Consider the following 13089-nt stretch of genomic DNA (forward strand, 5'->3'; position numbering starts at 1 on the left):
TCAGGAAATAAAAGGTATTTTGTTAAAATGCTATTTTAACAGTACTTTTATGTCTGTGTGTCCATTTGTTGATCCATCCATCTATCTACCCATCCTCTTTCTATTTATCTATTTATACTTATCTATTTTGAGGAAGGGCCTCACTATGTTATGTAGCTCTGGCTGTCCTGGAACTCAGAGATCCATCTGCCTCTGATTCTCTACTGCAGGGATTAAAGGTATATACCAACATGACTGGTTTAACAATATATTTATTTTTTAATCCTAGAAAAATTAAGAATGACTACAAGTATGGAAATTCTGTAATAGCCAGGTAGTAGTGGCGCACGCCTTTAATCCCAGCACTTGGGAGGCAGAGGCAGGTGGATTTCTGAGTTCGAGGCCAGCCTGGTCTACAGAGTGAGTTCCAGGACAGCCAGGGCTACACAGAGAAAAACCAAGAAAAAAAACCAAAGAAAAACCAAGAAAAAAAAAAAAGGCAGTTTTTGAATAAAGATCAAAATATAAAACTTTATAGCAGAGTGGAAACCTTCATTTTCTTAGCAAGTATCATAACAATTTAAAACTATAGATTTTTTCCATATAAAATCAGAAAGTCAAAATCTATATAAATTATAGAATATACTTTTTAGTACTGTGATTCTCGAATACAGCTAAGAATATTTGTTTCTAATCTCAATTAAATTTGTGTTTTTGTTATTGCTGCTGCTGCTTAGAGGCAAGGTCTCATGTATCTCAGGTTGGCCTTAAACTTGCTATATATAGCTAAGGGTGGCCTTGAATTCTTCATCATGCAGCCTCCATTTCCCCAGTGCAAAATTATAGTTGTGTGCTACACTGTCTACTTCTTTTTGGGGAGCATGGGGTGGGAATCTATGTTTTATTATTTTATGTATATGGATGTTTGCCTGCATGTATGTCTACACATAGTGTGCAAGCTTGGTGCTCTTGGAGGCCAGCAGAGGGAGTTGGATCCCCACCATGTGGGTGTTGGGAAACAAACCCAGGTCCTTTTAAGAGGAGCTTGTGTTCTTAATCACAGTGCCACATCTCTAGCACCTCTCAACTAGTTTTAATTGGAACCCGAGAACAGAAATTCAGGAAAGTATAATATAAACTTGAATAACCAGATATCAAGACATATATAAAGTGGTAATAATTAAAGCAGTATATGATGAACACAAGACCAACAGAACATGATAAAGACTCAAAATTTATAACTGGATACATGAATTGTCAGCTCTTTATATGAACAAAATTAAAATCACTTTTTTGTTACATCTTACTGGCATTATTCTGGCTTTACAATTTGTTTTAACCTTACAGTTAAGTTAATGCAAGTATGTGAGATCTAAACCAGGGACGAATTTTCAAATAAAGCACAGAAGAAACTCAATCAAAATTTCAGCATTTAACAAAAGATCAAATGAACAAAGTTAAAAAACAAACACTTGTTAGTATAGAATGTCTGAATCAAGCATACTAAAGATTCATTATCAGGCTCACAACTGTAACCCCACCTCTGTGAAGCCGAGAAATACAAGGATTATTATAAGACTGAGGGGTGTCTAGCCTACAGAGTGAGCTCCTGTCCTTAAAACACAAGAATTAGCTGGGCAGTGGTGGCACACACCTTCAGTCCCAGCACTTGGGAGGCAGAGGCAGGCAGATTTCTGAGTTCGAGAGTTCGAGGCTAGCCTGGTCTACAGAGTGAGTTCCAGGACAGCCAGGGCTGCACAGAGAAACCCTGTCTCAAAAAACAAAAACAAAAACAAAACAAAACAAAAAAACCCACAAGAATTCCTTTTAAAAAGGACTAAATAACAGAACATAACAGATATTATTTAAGATTATCATAATAGAAATATTAACTTCAGCAAGAAAAACTCAAATATATAAACACATTAAGTCTTTCAAACAGAGTGGGGAAAATACCATAAAAGGAGGAGTTAGTAGGAAAAACAACCTATTTCAAATTGCTGGTAACTGTAAAAACTGATACAACCACTTTTAAAGAGCAATTTGGCTAGGTAAAAAAAAAAAAATGTTCATGCCCAATCACAAAGAAATTATGCTTCTGAGAATATACTTTTATGGGCGCACAAGGAAAACAGGTTCATTATATAATTGAATTCTGTTAAAGAAGGCAAATAAATTATAGTTTATTTCTTAAAATATTCCTGCAGTAATAAAAGTAAAATTAACTAGAGCTCTCTGGGTCAACATAATTATATCTCAGAAGACAATAAGAGGAAAATTTACATAAAATAAAAATTAAGTGTAAATGACAGTGCAGGTACACAAACCGTGTTAAAGGGAAAACATGAAAATTTAAAAAAAGAAACACCACCACCACAAAAGGACTGTTACTATCACCAGTCAGTAAGAATGTATAAAAATATGCTTGGAGCTAACTGACATGCAAAGGATTCAGGGTCAGTGTTAGAGTTGGTGGATTAAAAATCCAGGGAATCTCTGATAATGACCCTGAATTTAGCTTATAAACCTGTAAGTATCTTAGAAACTATCCCAGAACACCAATCACTTGAAACTGCCCAAAAAAAGATAAAGTTTATTTGCTATCTTTGAGCTTACACAGTTTAACAATTTTTTCTTATTTACTGACAAGTGGGTTAGAGGAAAAAAAAAAGTCTGTTCAAGATACTGTAAGAAAAACACATTTAAATAGAGCCAACTAGATGCTAGTTCTGGTTTATACACAATATTAATGTGTTTCTTTTTAGTTAACAGACCATTTATTTTAATAGTTCTCACAGATTTACCAGAATATTACTATATACCTAGAACTAAGGATATTTTACTCAAATCAATACATAACATCTGAAGAAAAAATATCATAAAAACAAACTATAATCATTCTAAAACGATAGGCTGAAGAGTACCTGTTTTTTGAAAATGTAAGTTTCAACTCAATGTTTCACTAATTTGTCAAATAAAAAAGGGAATACTTTTTGTTTGTCGTTCTTACTCTGAGGTTCCTTTAGTATGGTGAAATCATCTTGAATGGTACTGTCAGTAGTAAAAATATTTTTGCTAGAAGGAACAATAACCAGAGTCATCTCTCTTAATGTGAGATTCAGGGTCCTTCTGTTGTAGTAAAAAATATATCGTGGATTCTGAAAGGCATCAATGATACAATCCATCCTTCTGTACCACAGGAGAAAACGGCTCCAATCATTTGACTCAGTGATGACCAGCATTAATCTACTAAAATTAAAGTGCCAAACAGGAGGATCATATATCTAAAGATAGCCTAGGCTGCCTAATAAAAGGCATGACATCCTCCAACACATACTTTTACCCCGCAACAATGCGTAGTGCCTTAGTTGTCCTGAAACATGCTATATAGATCAAAATAGCCTCCAACTCAGAAAAGATTGGCCTGCCTCTACTGCTGGGGTAGCAAGAATACTTTAAAACAGAAAGTGCTAAGTGATTTGATTTCTGCCCAGAAAAGTAAAAATTTGCTGTATTACCCAATTCATTAGTAGGCCATAAATCTTAAATGATTTCTGTATCCAAACTATGAACTTTTATACACCCTCTCTTCAGTGTTTACCAGCACTGCCCAAACAAGCAGAGCAATACACAATAGCAGATACTTTTATCTGAGATAATCTACAGCAAAAGTTACTACTGTATCTAAATGTGAAAGAACTCAGATTATGAACTACACTGCAAACACCTGGCACTACTGTTATTTCTAAGTCTTCTAGTTTTATTCAAGATGGAAAATTTAGTAAATCCAATAAAGAACAGAGCTGGATGGGGACTGGAGAGTTGTTTCGGTGGTAAAGAGCATACTTGTTTCAATTCTCAGCACTCACACAGAGACATGGAGGGCTTACTAAATCCACAGGCACAAGCAGAAAAAAATACTCATAAACATAATTCAACAAAGAAAGGCCCTATTAAGAAATCCAAAGTAAAATTCCTTTATAACAAACTACAGATAAGAGGGCTATACTCAACCAATAATTGGCAGGTAAGCTGTTTCAAAGGCTTATGTACTACTTCCAAAAGTACAAGAAAAAGAGCTTGAAATACTTAAATTCTGAAATCTTGTTTAGATTCTTAAAACCAAAAGAAAAAAGTAAGTAAAACTAAGGCTGTCCCAACGCATGGAGAAAATATAGCTGCCAATATTTCATTAAGAGATGTACTAAGCGACAAGAGGAGGAAATCCTCAGTCACTAACTCCAAGGAGAAGCAAACAAAGAAAAAAAAAATCAAAATCAGCCAGGCGATTTCAAAGGCACTATTGGTGTACTTAGTGGGTCCCAGGACAGAGAGCCCCCCCCACAAAAAGAGACATAGAACAAAACAAAAAAACCCCAACAACAAAAACAGTGTAAAATAAAGAGAAGGAATATAATGTTCAAGAAATGTTACTACTTTTTCCGTTTTATAATCCTAGACATGTAAATTGACCTTTGGAAACAACAGCAGTATCTGCCTCATAGTTATATTATTCATAAAATGATGAAATCCAACTATTAATGCACAGTGTGTATTTTAGATAAGAATATCCAATAACTATAACCTTGGGTTTCAATTCCCTATCATGAAAGGTACAAAAGAGAAAGCGGTGAAATAAGATGAAAAGAAATTTCTAGGACAAATTTAAGAAACATTTTTAGTTACCTACTGACTTTCTTAATCCTTGGGCTTTATAATTATTTAAGAGTTTCACCCTAAATGGTAAAAACTTAGCTACAACTTCAGTAACATTAATCACTCCCCTCAAATTTACAGGATGAGTAACAAGACATGGGTGAAGGGGAAAGAACCAACTTGTCTAGTGTAAAATAATCTTCAAGTTTAGAATACAAGACAGAGGAAAGAAAGCCCTTTTGATAAAATTTTCTCTTAGCTTATTCTCTTTTTTTCTTCTACTAAGTTACAGCTTACTAGAAGAGTTGTAGCCACAGAAAACCCGTTTTATAGGCTTTATACTGCTGATACATACATCTGTTTCCAGGCATAATTCAACATTTAACTTTTGTCTGTTTTACCAGATTATCTCTGGTGTTAAAATGTATTTACTATGTTGACAGATTATTTAGTTAAAAAGTTAATACTTTCAATTTCCTCACTGCCATTAGCAAATACTATGAAGGGTGATTCTGGATGATAGAGATGTAAGAACCATGTTTTATTGTATTTAAATTTCTAGTTTAGATAAATGTTTATAGATTTTTTGAGTAGTAGAAGAGAGATAATAATATGAAATGTTAGAATTAACTGTGACACCAGATTTAGATTTGGGAATCTACAAAGACTATGTTATTTATGATTTAAAATATAAACTAGAACCTACATGGTGGGGGAAGGATTATCTTTTAAGAGAAATACATATTTTGGTTAAGTGGTCTAGAGCTAGGGTGGTGAGAACTGTATACTCAAAGAGACGCTGGACACCTAAGCAGGACTAGACCACATAGAGCTGTATTATCCATGTTTAAACTTTATGAAACAATGTAAACATCCTCCTGTTTTGGCCTCTGTGTACACATAGAAGAAAATCTTATTTTTGCTTGTTAAATTGAAAAAGTTAAAAACCAAACAAACCAACAAAAAACCCTGTTTCCTGCTAAGTTTCAGAGAAATGATGCTATAAACAGTACTTCTTCTGGAGAACATAAATTTATCAAAAGAAACGAACAAAAATGTTCCCGCATCAAAAGTCCAATCAAGAATAACCTGTCAAAGAAGATAGCTTGTTCTTGCCTGTGTGTATGTATATACACCACATGAATCCTGATGCTCAGGAAAGTCAGAAAGGGTGTCAGATTCCTTGGGAATTAAGTTGTAAGCTGTCACTGGGTGCTGGGAATTGAACCTAGATGGCCTTTATAAGAGGTCAATGCTTTTAACTACAGAACCATCTTCTCCAGGCCTACACACGTTTTTTTAACTCCTACAGAAAAAGCAAAGAGGGGCTGGAAAGATGGCTCAGAGGTTAAGGACTGCTCTTCCAGAGGTCCTGAGTTCAATTCCCAGAAACCACATGGTGGCTCACAACCATCTGTAATGGGATCCGACGCCCTCTTCTAGTGTGTCTGAGGACAGTGACAATGTACTCATATACATAAAATGAATAAATCTTAAAAAAAAAGAAAGAAAAAAAAAGGAAAAAGAAAAAGCAAAGATCTCAAACGTGGATTTCACTTACATAGTTCCTGTTATTTGCTTGTACCTGAGTGTTCTTCAGCCTCCACAGATGTTAATCTTATCTCAAATGACTGTAAGTATTGTAGCAGATTTTTGGGGGAGTGGAATGGGAGCAGATGCTTAAACTGTATTGAGTACTCAAGTTGGCTTCAAACTTGTGACAATTCTCCTGCCTCAGTTTCCTAAGAACTCTCAACTAGAAATTATTACAAAGACAAGGTATTCCAACCACTGTATCTACAAAGCTCTTTATTAGAATAAAGAAGGAGCTGATCGCTTCAAATCTGAGCAGCATCTGTGGTTTGAAAACCATTCCTTTTCTGAAAGACTGACTCATTTTTATCTTATCCACTGACGTAATATGAATTAGAAATCCTTTACAAGATGTAACTGTCAAGTCTGTCAAGTTTGCTAAAAAGCTAGCTGTTGGTCTCCAATCCAAGTTTCTCCCTTCAGGATCTTTGAAGCAAAGTCCCATCATTTTTATTAGTTTCAAGCCGGGCAGTGGTGGCGCATGCCTTTAGTCCCAGCACTTGGGAGGCAGAGGCAGGCAGATTTCTGAGTTCGAGGCCAGCCTGATCTACAGAGTGAATTCCAGGACAGCCAGGGCTACACAGAGAAACCCTGTCTTGAAAAACAAAAACAAACAAACAAACAAAAACAAACCAAAAAAAACCAAAAAGAATCTACATACTCTCAGGATTTGTACCCACTTCCCATTTCCAAGGTTAAACTATTCTTTCTACACCTTACATAGACTTTCCTCATGCTGTGAGTCTTTAATATAGTTTCTCATATGTTGTAGTGACCCCAACCATGAAATTATTCATTTGCTACTTCATAACTGTAATTTTACCACTGTTATGAATCATAATGCAAATATCTCATATACAGAATTATCTGGGACCCCCAAAGGGGTCACAACCCACAGGTTGAAAACTACTGATGTAGACAGTAAGGGTTGCTAAGAAAGGATTGCTGCAAAACATCCTCAGGGTTTCATTATTTTAATACCAGCAAATGTATGTTCATTGTTGAATCACTGTAACATCTAAGGGAGTGGAGAATATGAAGCACCAAAAGATTACATCACTTTTCCAGAGACACAGGTAAAAATCTGCATCTAACTCAAAATACAGTTTCAGTGACTTTACTTGTGTGTGCCATAGAACATACTTAAAGGTCTGAGGACAATTTGGAAGTTAGTTGGTCCTTGCCTTCACCCGTATTTGAAAAGGTCTCTTGTTCATTATTACAAAACCCTAGAATGCTGGCCGAAGACTTTCCTGTCTCCACTGGCCATCTCCCTGCAGGGTATACTACAGGCCTATGTTACGATGATTCTGGAATCTGAATTCAAGTTCTCATACGTATGTGGCAAATGTTTTACCTACTTAAGTCACTTTCCTAGTCTGGTAACTTTATTTTTAACTACTATACTTCATCACCCAAAAACTCAAACCTATCCAAAGTCCATTTTTTTTTTTTTAACAAAAAAGTAGTTCTTGCACTAAGAACTATGTCTACTGTCAGGCAAATAAAATAAATTTCTATCCCTCTATATATATCTACTCACCTATCCATCCATTTATTTATTATTTTTCAAGACAGGGTTTCTGTGTAGTCCTAGCTGCCCTATAACTCACTCTGTAGACCACAATGGTCTTAGAACTCAAAAGATCGTGCCTGCTTCTGCTTTCCAATAAATGCTAGAGTTAGAAGTATATGCCACCATGTCCAGCTCATAAATTATTTAAATTAAAAACTGTGGTAACTAAGTCCTTTTACATTACGTATCATATTTTAAATTTTCAATTATGATTGGTGAAACAGTTCAGTTGTTAAGAGCACTTGTTCTTGCAGAGAGCCTGAGTTTGATCCCCAGCATTCACATGGTAGCTCAAAACCACCTGTAATACAACTTCCAGGGGAACCAATGCATTCCGTGTATGTTTTTAAAGGGCTCCAACCATGTACAAGATGCAAGTACATATATGTAGGCAAATATTCATACAGTCAAATTATAAAAATTTTCAGATGAACATTCTGTTGTAATTTTAACCTAATGTCTAAAATACCTACTACTTCACTACCTATTTAAAATCAAACTCAACTTAGAATCTTTACCTATGCCTGGCAGTGGTGGCGCACGCCTTTAATCCCAGCACTTGGGAGGCAGAGGAAGGCAGATTTCTGAGTTTGAGGCCAGCCTGGTCTACAGAGTGAGTTCCAGGACAGCCAGGGCTACACAGAGAAACCCTGTCTCAAAAAACCGAAAAAAAAAAAAATCTTTACCTATGACTTCATTTCTGCTTCTATAACTAACTATAACTATACTTAAACAATGACAAATAGTTCTTTATTTCTAAAAAAGGAGGGAAGGAACAAAGAGGTGCGTGTGTATGTGTGTGTGTGTGTGTGTGTGTATCACTAAGTGAACTGTTAAAAGGAATCTTACCAACAAATAACTCAACATCGTAGCTCTCTTACAGAGCTGTTCAGTTAAGAAATGAGGCATCTCAACAGGATTATTTGAAAACCTAGTCTGCAACTCTTGAAACAATTTGAGAGACCTTATATAAATCTATTTGAAATGAATGAATTAAGGTGTTTGCTACATAGGAGCCTAGTGTTTCCTATTTTGAACAAAAGCATCACAATTTTCTAAAGTACTTTTATTTAAACCACTTAGTTCCTACACAACATAGAGTAGCAGTCTACCACAGTGGTTTTGAGGACAGCTGCTTAAAGGTAACTGTCTTTCTTAGCCAGGCTTCTCACTGCTGTGACAAATACTTAGCTTAACACTAGATACTGTATCTTGCTCTTTCTATATGAGTTCATTGTAGATGGCTTGTTTCTGGGCATGTGTCCCAGCACAACATTGTTATAGAAAGCTGCTCACTTAATGGCAGCAAGGAAAGAGATTAGACACAGGAAAGGGTCAGGACAAGGTACTACCTCAACGATATGTCCATTATGTAATTCTTCCTCCTATAGTTTCTAGAACAAACATCACCACAAGTTGAGGACCATCCTTTCAATACATGTGCCTGTGGAAGAATTATCTTTTCCTCTTCTTCCTCAATACTGGGTAAGGAATCTAGAACCACATATCTTAGGCAACTGTTCTGTCACAGTTCCCATTTTTATGGTTTGAGAAAGATCTTAATACCTTAATCCTAACCCTGGTAGCCCTTGAATTTGCAACCTCCTGCCAGAGCCTTCTGAGTATCTTGGGAAAAAAGCCTGAACCAATAGGCAGGTCAATGTGTGTGTGACATTTTATATTCACACTCTCTTCTATGTTTTTGAGAAAGGATGTTGTTATAATGCCAAGGTTGGCCTCAAACTTCCTGTGTCCCTCTCGGGTGCTTGGCTCATATTGGAGTATACCACACTGGTGAGAAATATTTCTCATAAAAAATGAAAATTTGAGCAAAGAAGCACTTCAAGAAAGAGCAGAGCTGAAGCAAAATAACCATCAGGAATGAATTCAGAGGTATGGTTATAGACAATACGGAATGTTTCCTTCTCCCTACTTTGAACATGCTTCTTCCATGATAAAATAGTGGTACTACCTAACTTCAAAGTGTTGTTACACTGACTTAATATTTACAACCTCTACACAAGGAAAAACACATGCATTATACATAGTGTAACCTTATCTCTAGATTGTAGATTTATGTGCATGCACATACGTGTGTATGCACACACGGTTATAGGGACCAGTGGAAGTTAGAAGGCATCTGAGCCCTTGGAGCTTGAGTTATAGGAAGTTCTGAGTTGCCTAATGTGAGTGCCGGAAATCGGAAATTCCAGACCTCTCTAAAAACAGCAAGAGCTCTTTTAGGGAAAATAATAAGACTAACGAATCACACTATCTTTATTATTTGCCTCTCATTATTAGTGGAGATGATGCTAAGTAACAGTAGTAACAGCACAGAAAGCATTAATCTATGTACTTCTCAAATACATTGGCTTCTGCTTGGAAATACTAGTAAGATGTAAAGTGGAATCACAAAAAATTTTTAGTAATTTTTGTCCTGGAATGATAAAGCACAAAATATCCTGGCCCTTATATCAGCACAACATTGGGGTTGGAGTGACAGTTCAAGGTTCTTCTGACCTCTAGGGCGCGCAAGTGATGCACAGACTAATAAACATTCAAGTACACATTCAAACATAAATAAATCTTTTAAAAAGCAAATGTAGCCAAAGAGATGGCTCAGTGGTTAAGAATACTGGCTGTTCTTCCAGAGGATTCGGTCTCAACTCCCAGCATCACATGGCAGCTCACAACTGTCTGTAATACCAGTTACAGGGGATTCAAAACCCTCACACAGAAATACATACAGGCAAAACATAATGAACATTAAAAAAAAAAAAAAGCAAACAAATTGGCTAGGTGGTGGGGGTCCATGTCTTTAATACCAGCACCAAAGAACCAGAGATAAACAGACCTCCATGAGGATTATAGAGAGTTCCAAGACTGCCAGGGCTACTCAGAGAAATCTCTTCTTGAAATCTTGGGGGTTGGAAAAGTAAGTTTATGTGTATATTGGTGGGGCTGAAGAGATGGCTTGCTTAGCAGTTAAGATCACTGGCTTTACTTTCAGAGTACCTGAATTCAATCCCCAGCAACCACAGGATGGCTCATACCCACCTATAACTCCAGTGCCCCCCCCCCCCCGCAAGGCCAAACATCTAAATTATCATGTAAGAGTAGGTGACCAAGGAGAACTAGAGGGTATCAGACTCCCTTAGGACTGGAGTTAAAAGTGGATGGAACCTACCAAACATTACTATGAACCAAAATTGGACCTACAGAGAGCAGGAAACACTCTTAACTGCTGAGTTATTTCTCCAGCTCCTACAAAAACAACTTTTATTTATCTGCTCTGTCTGAACATTTTTGCATACACACAAAACTGAGTATACTTATTTATAGCCTCAATTCCACTCAGTATGTTAAACATCCTCCACTAATCACAACACATTTCGTCAAATAACAGAAAGATCTATTAACTACCCTATCAACATGAAGTATCTCCATTTTTTAAAAACCCCGAATCCACATAATTTTCATAAAGCTGAGACAGAAAGCATAGCCTGTACTATACAGCAAGATATAACAAGAGAACACTCTTTTGGAGCAAGACACCAAAAGAAAAAATTTTTTAAAGATTTTACTTTTATTTTATGTATATGGATGTTTTGTCTGTATGGACATATGTGGACCACATGTGTGCATGATGCCCAAGGAAGCCAGGCACTGGATCTCTGTAACCAGAGTTACAGGCAGCTGTGAGCTACGTGAGTGCTGGAAACTGAATACTGGTCCCCTGTAAGAACAAGTGCTCTTCATTGCAGAGCCATCTCTGCAGCCCCATCCAAAATAAGTTTTAAAAAGGAGGCTTGGGTGGAGCATGGTGATACACACCTTTAACCTCAGCACTTAGGAAGGAGAAGCAGGCAAATCTCTGAAAAATACTGAGTACCAGGACAGCCAGGGATAAAAAGAGAAACCTTATGTGTGGGGGTGGGGGAGTTGAAGGGGAGGGTGGGAGGTGGGACTGGGGGTAGACAAGAGACGAAACATGACACAAAAAGCAAAAAAAGAGGAAGGAAGGAAGGAAGGAAGGAAGGAAGGAAGGAAGGAAGGAAGGAAGGAAGGAAGGAAGGAAGGGCAGTGGTGGCACACGCCTTTAATCCCAGAACTTGGAAGGCAGAGGCAGGCAGATTTCTGAGTTCGAGGCCAGCCTGGTCTACAGAGTGAGTATCAGGACAGCCAGGGCTATACGGAGAAACCCTGTCTCGAAAAACAAAACAAAACAAAAAATGTTGGAAGCCAGGCATGGAGGCAAAAATTATTTGGTCTTTCTTCAAAGTTTCCTGTCAGATATATAGTACTGTCCATGTGGATAATATAAACAAACTTAGCATAGCAGGTAATTCACCAACTAAAAGCACAACTGTCTGAACAATCAAACTCTCCAATAAAAATAAATCAGCTTTTTCTTAGCGTCAAGGAAAAATTTTACGTATTTATTTATTTAATGTTAGTAAAGCACTTGCCTTGCATGCCTGAGGATCTGGGTTCTATCTTTAGCATGTATGTTGATAAGCATATAATTCTAGCACTGAGAGCAGAAGTAAAGGAGAGTCCACAGCTCTCAACTGCTCAAGCAAGGCGGAGATACCCTGTGTCTCAAAAAAGTTTCTGAGAATGATCCCTACCTAAACGGCCCCCTGGTCTGCACCTTTCGTGTACACTCAAATACACACACCGTCATGCATGCACCTCAAGCTTTTAAAAGGTAAAGGCCTTACACTGGATAAGCTTACACCTTAACCTAACCCAATGATGAGTCTTAACATCACAAAGGAAGACAGTTCACATAACGTCATACACAAAGTATTCTTGCCACTATGAAACCAATGATCAAATCTCTAGAACAAACTATCAGTATATCGAAAGCAGAACAAAGTATGGTAACCCCACAGGGACACAAACAAATTCAGAATGTGGAGTATGGGGTAAATGAAGTAGTGGTAGAAGTATTTCAAATTTAAACAAGGTTTTAAAAACAGAACAGAAAAACATCGTGTGTATAAGACATTTTCTGGATCCTCTTCAGAATAAATCCACTGTTACATACACAGAAATGGTATGTAGTACATATAATGAAAAACAAGGGCTGAATGCAGGCCACTTATTATACTATGTAATAAAATAATTTTAGTAGGAAAAGAGTGTACTTTCAACCAAACAAACCACTGTTCCTTAAAAGAAACACATGTCGCCGAGCGGTGGTGGCGCACGCCTTTAATCCCAGCACTTGGGAGGCAGAGGCAGGCAGATTTCTGAGTTCGAGGCCAGCCTGGTCTACA

At 37.0% G+C, this 13089-nt stretch overlaps 1 protein-coding gene across 4 annotated transcripts in view; it reads right to left on the minus strand.

Moving 5' to 3' along the window:
- Positions 1-13089, minus strand: part of Kansl1 (KAT8 regulatory NSL complex subunit 1) — a 121376-nt gene that overhangs the window by 37833 nt on the left and 70454 nt on the right. The window lies entirely within an intron of this gene.

The sequence above is a fragment of the Grammomys surdaster genome, unplaced genomic scaffold, assembly GCF_004785775.1.
Source record: "Grammomys surdaster isolate TR1022 unplaced genomic scaffold, NIH_TR_1.0 371, whole genome shotgun sequence".
Classification (NCBI taxonomy): Eukaryota; Metazoa; Chordata; class Mammalia; order Rodentia; family Muridae; genus Grammomys; species Grammomys surdaster.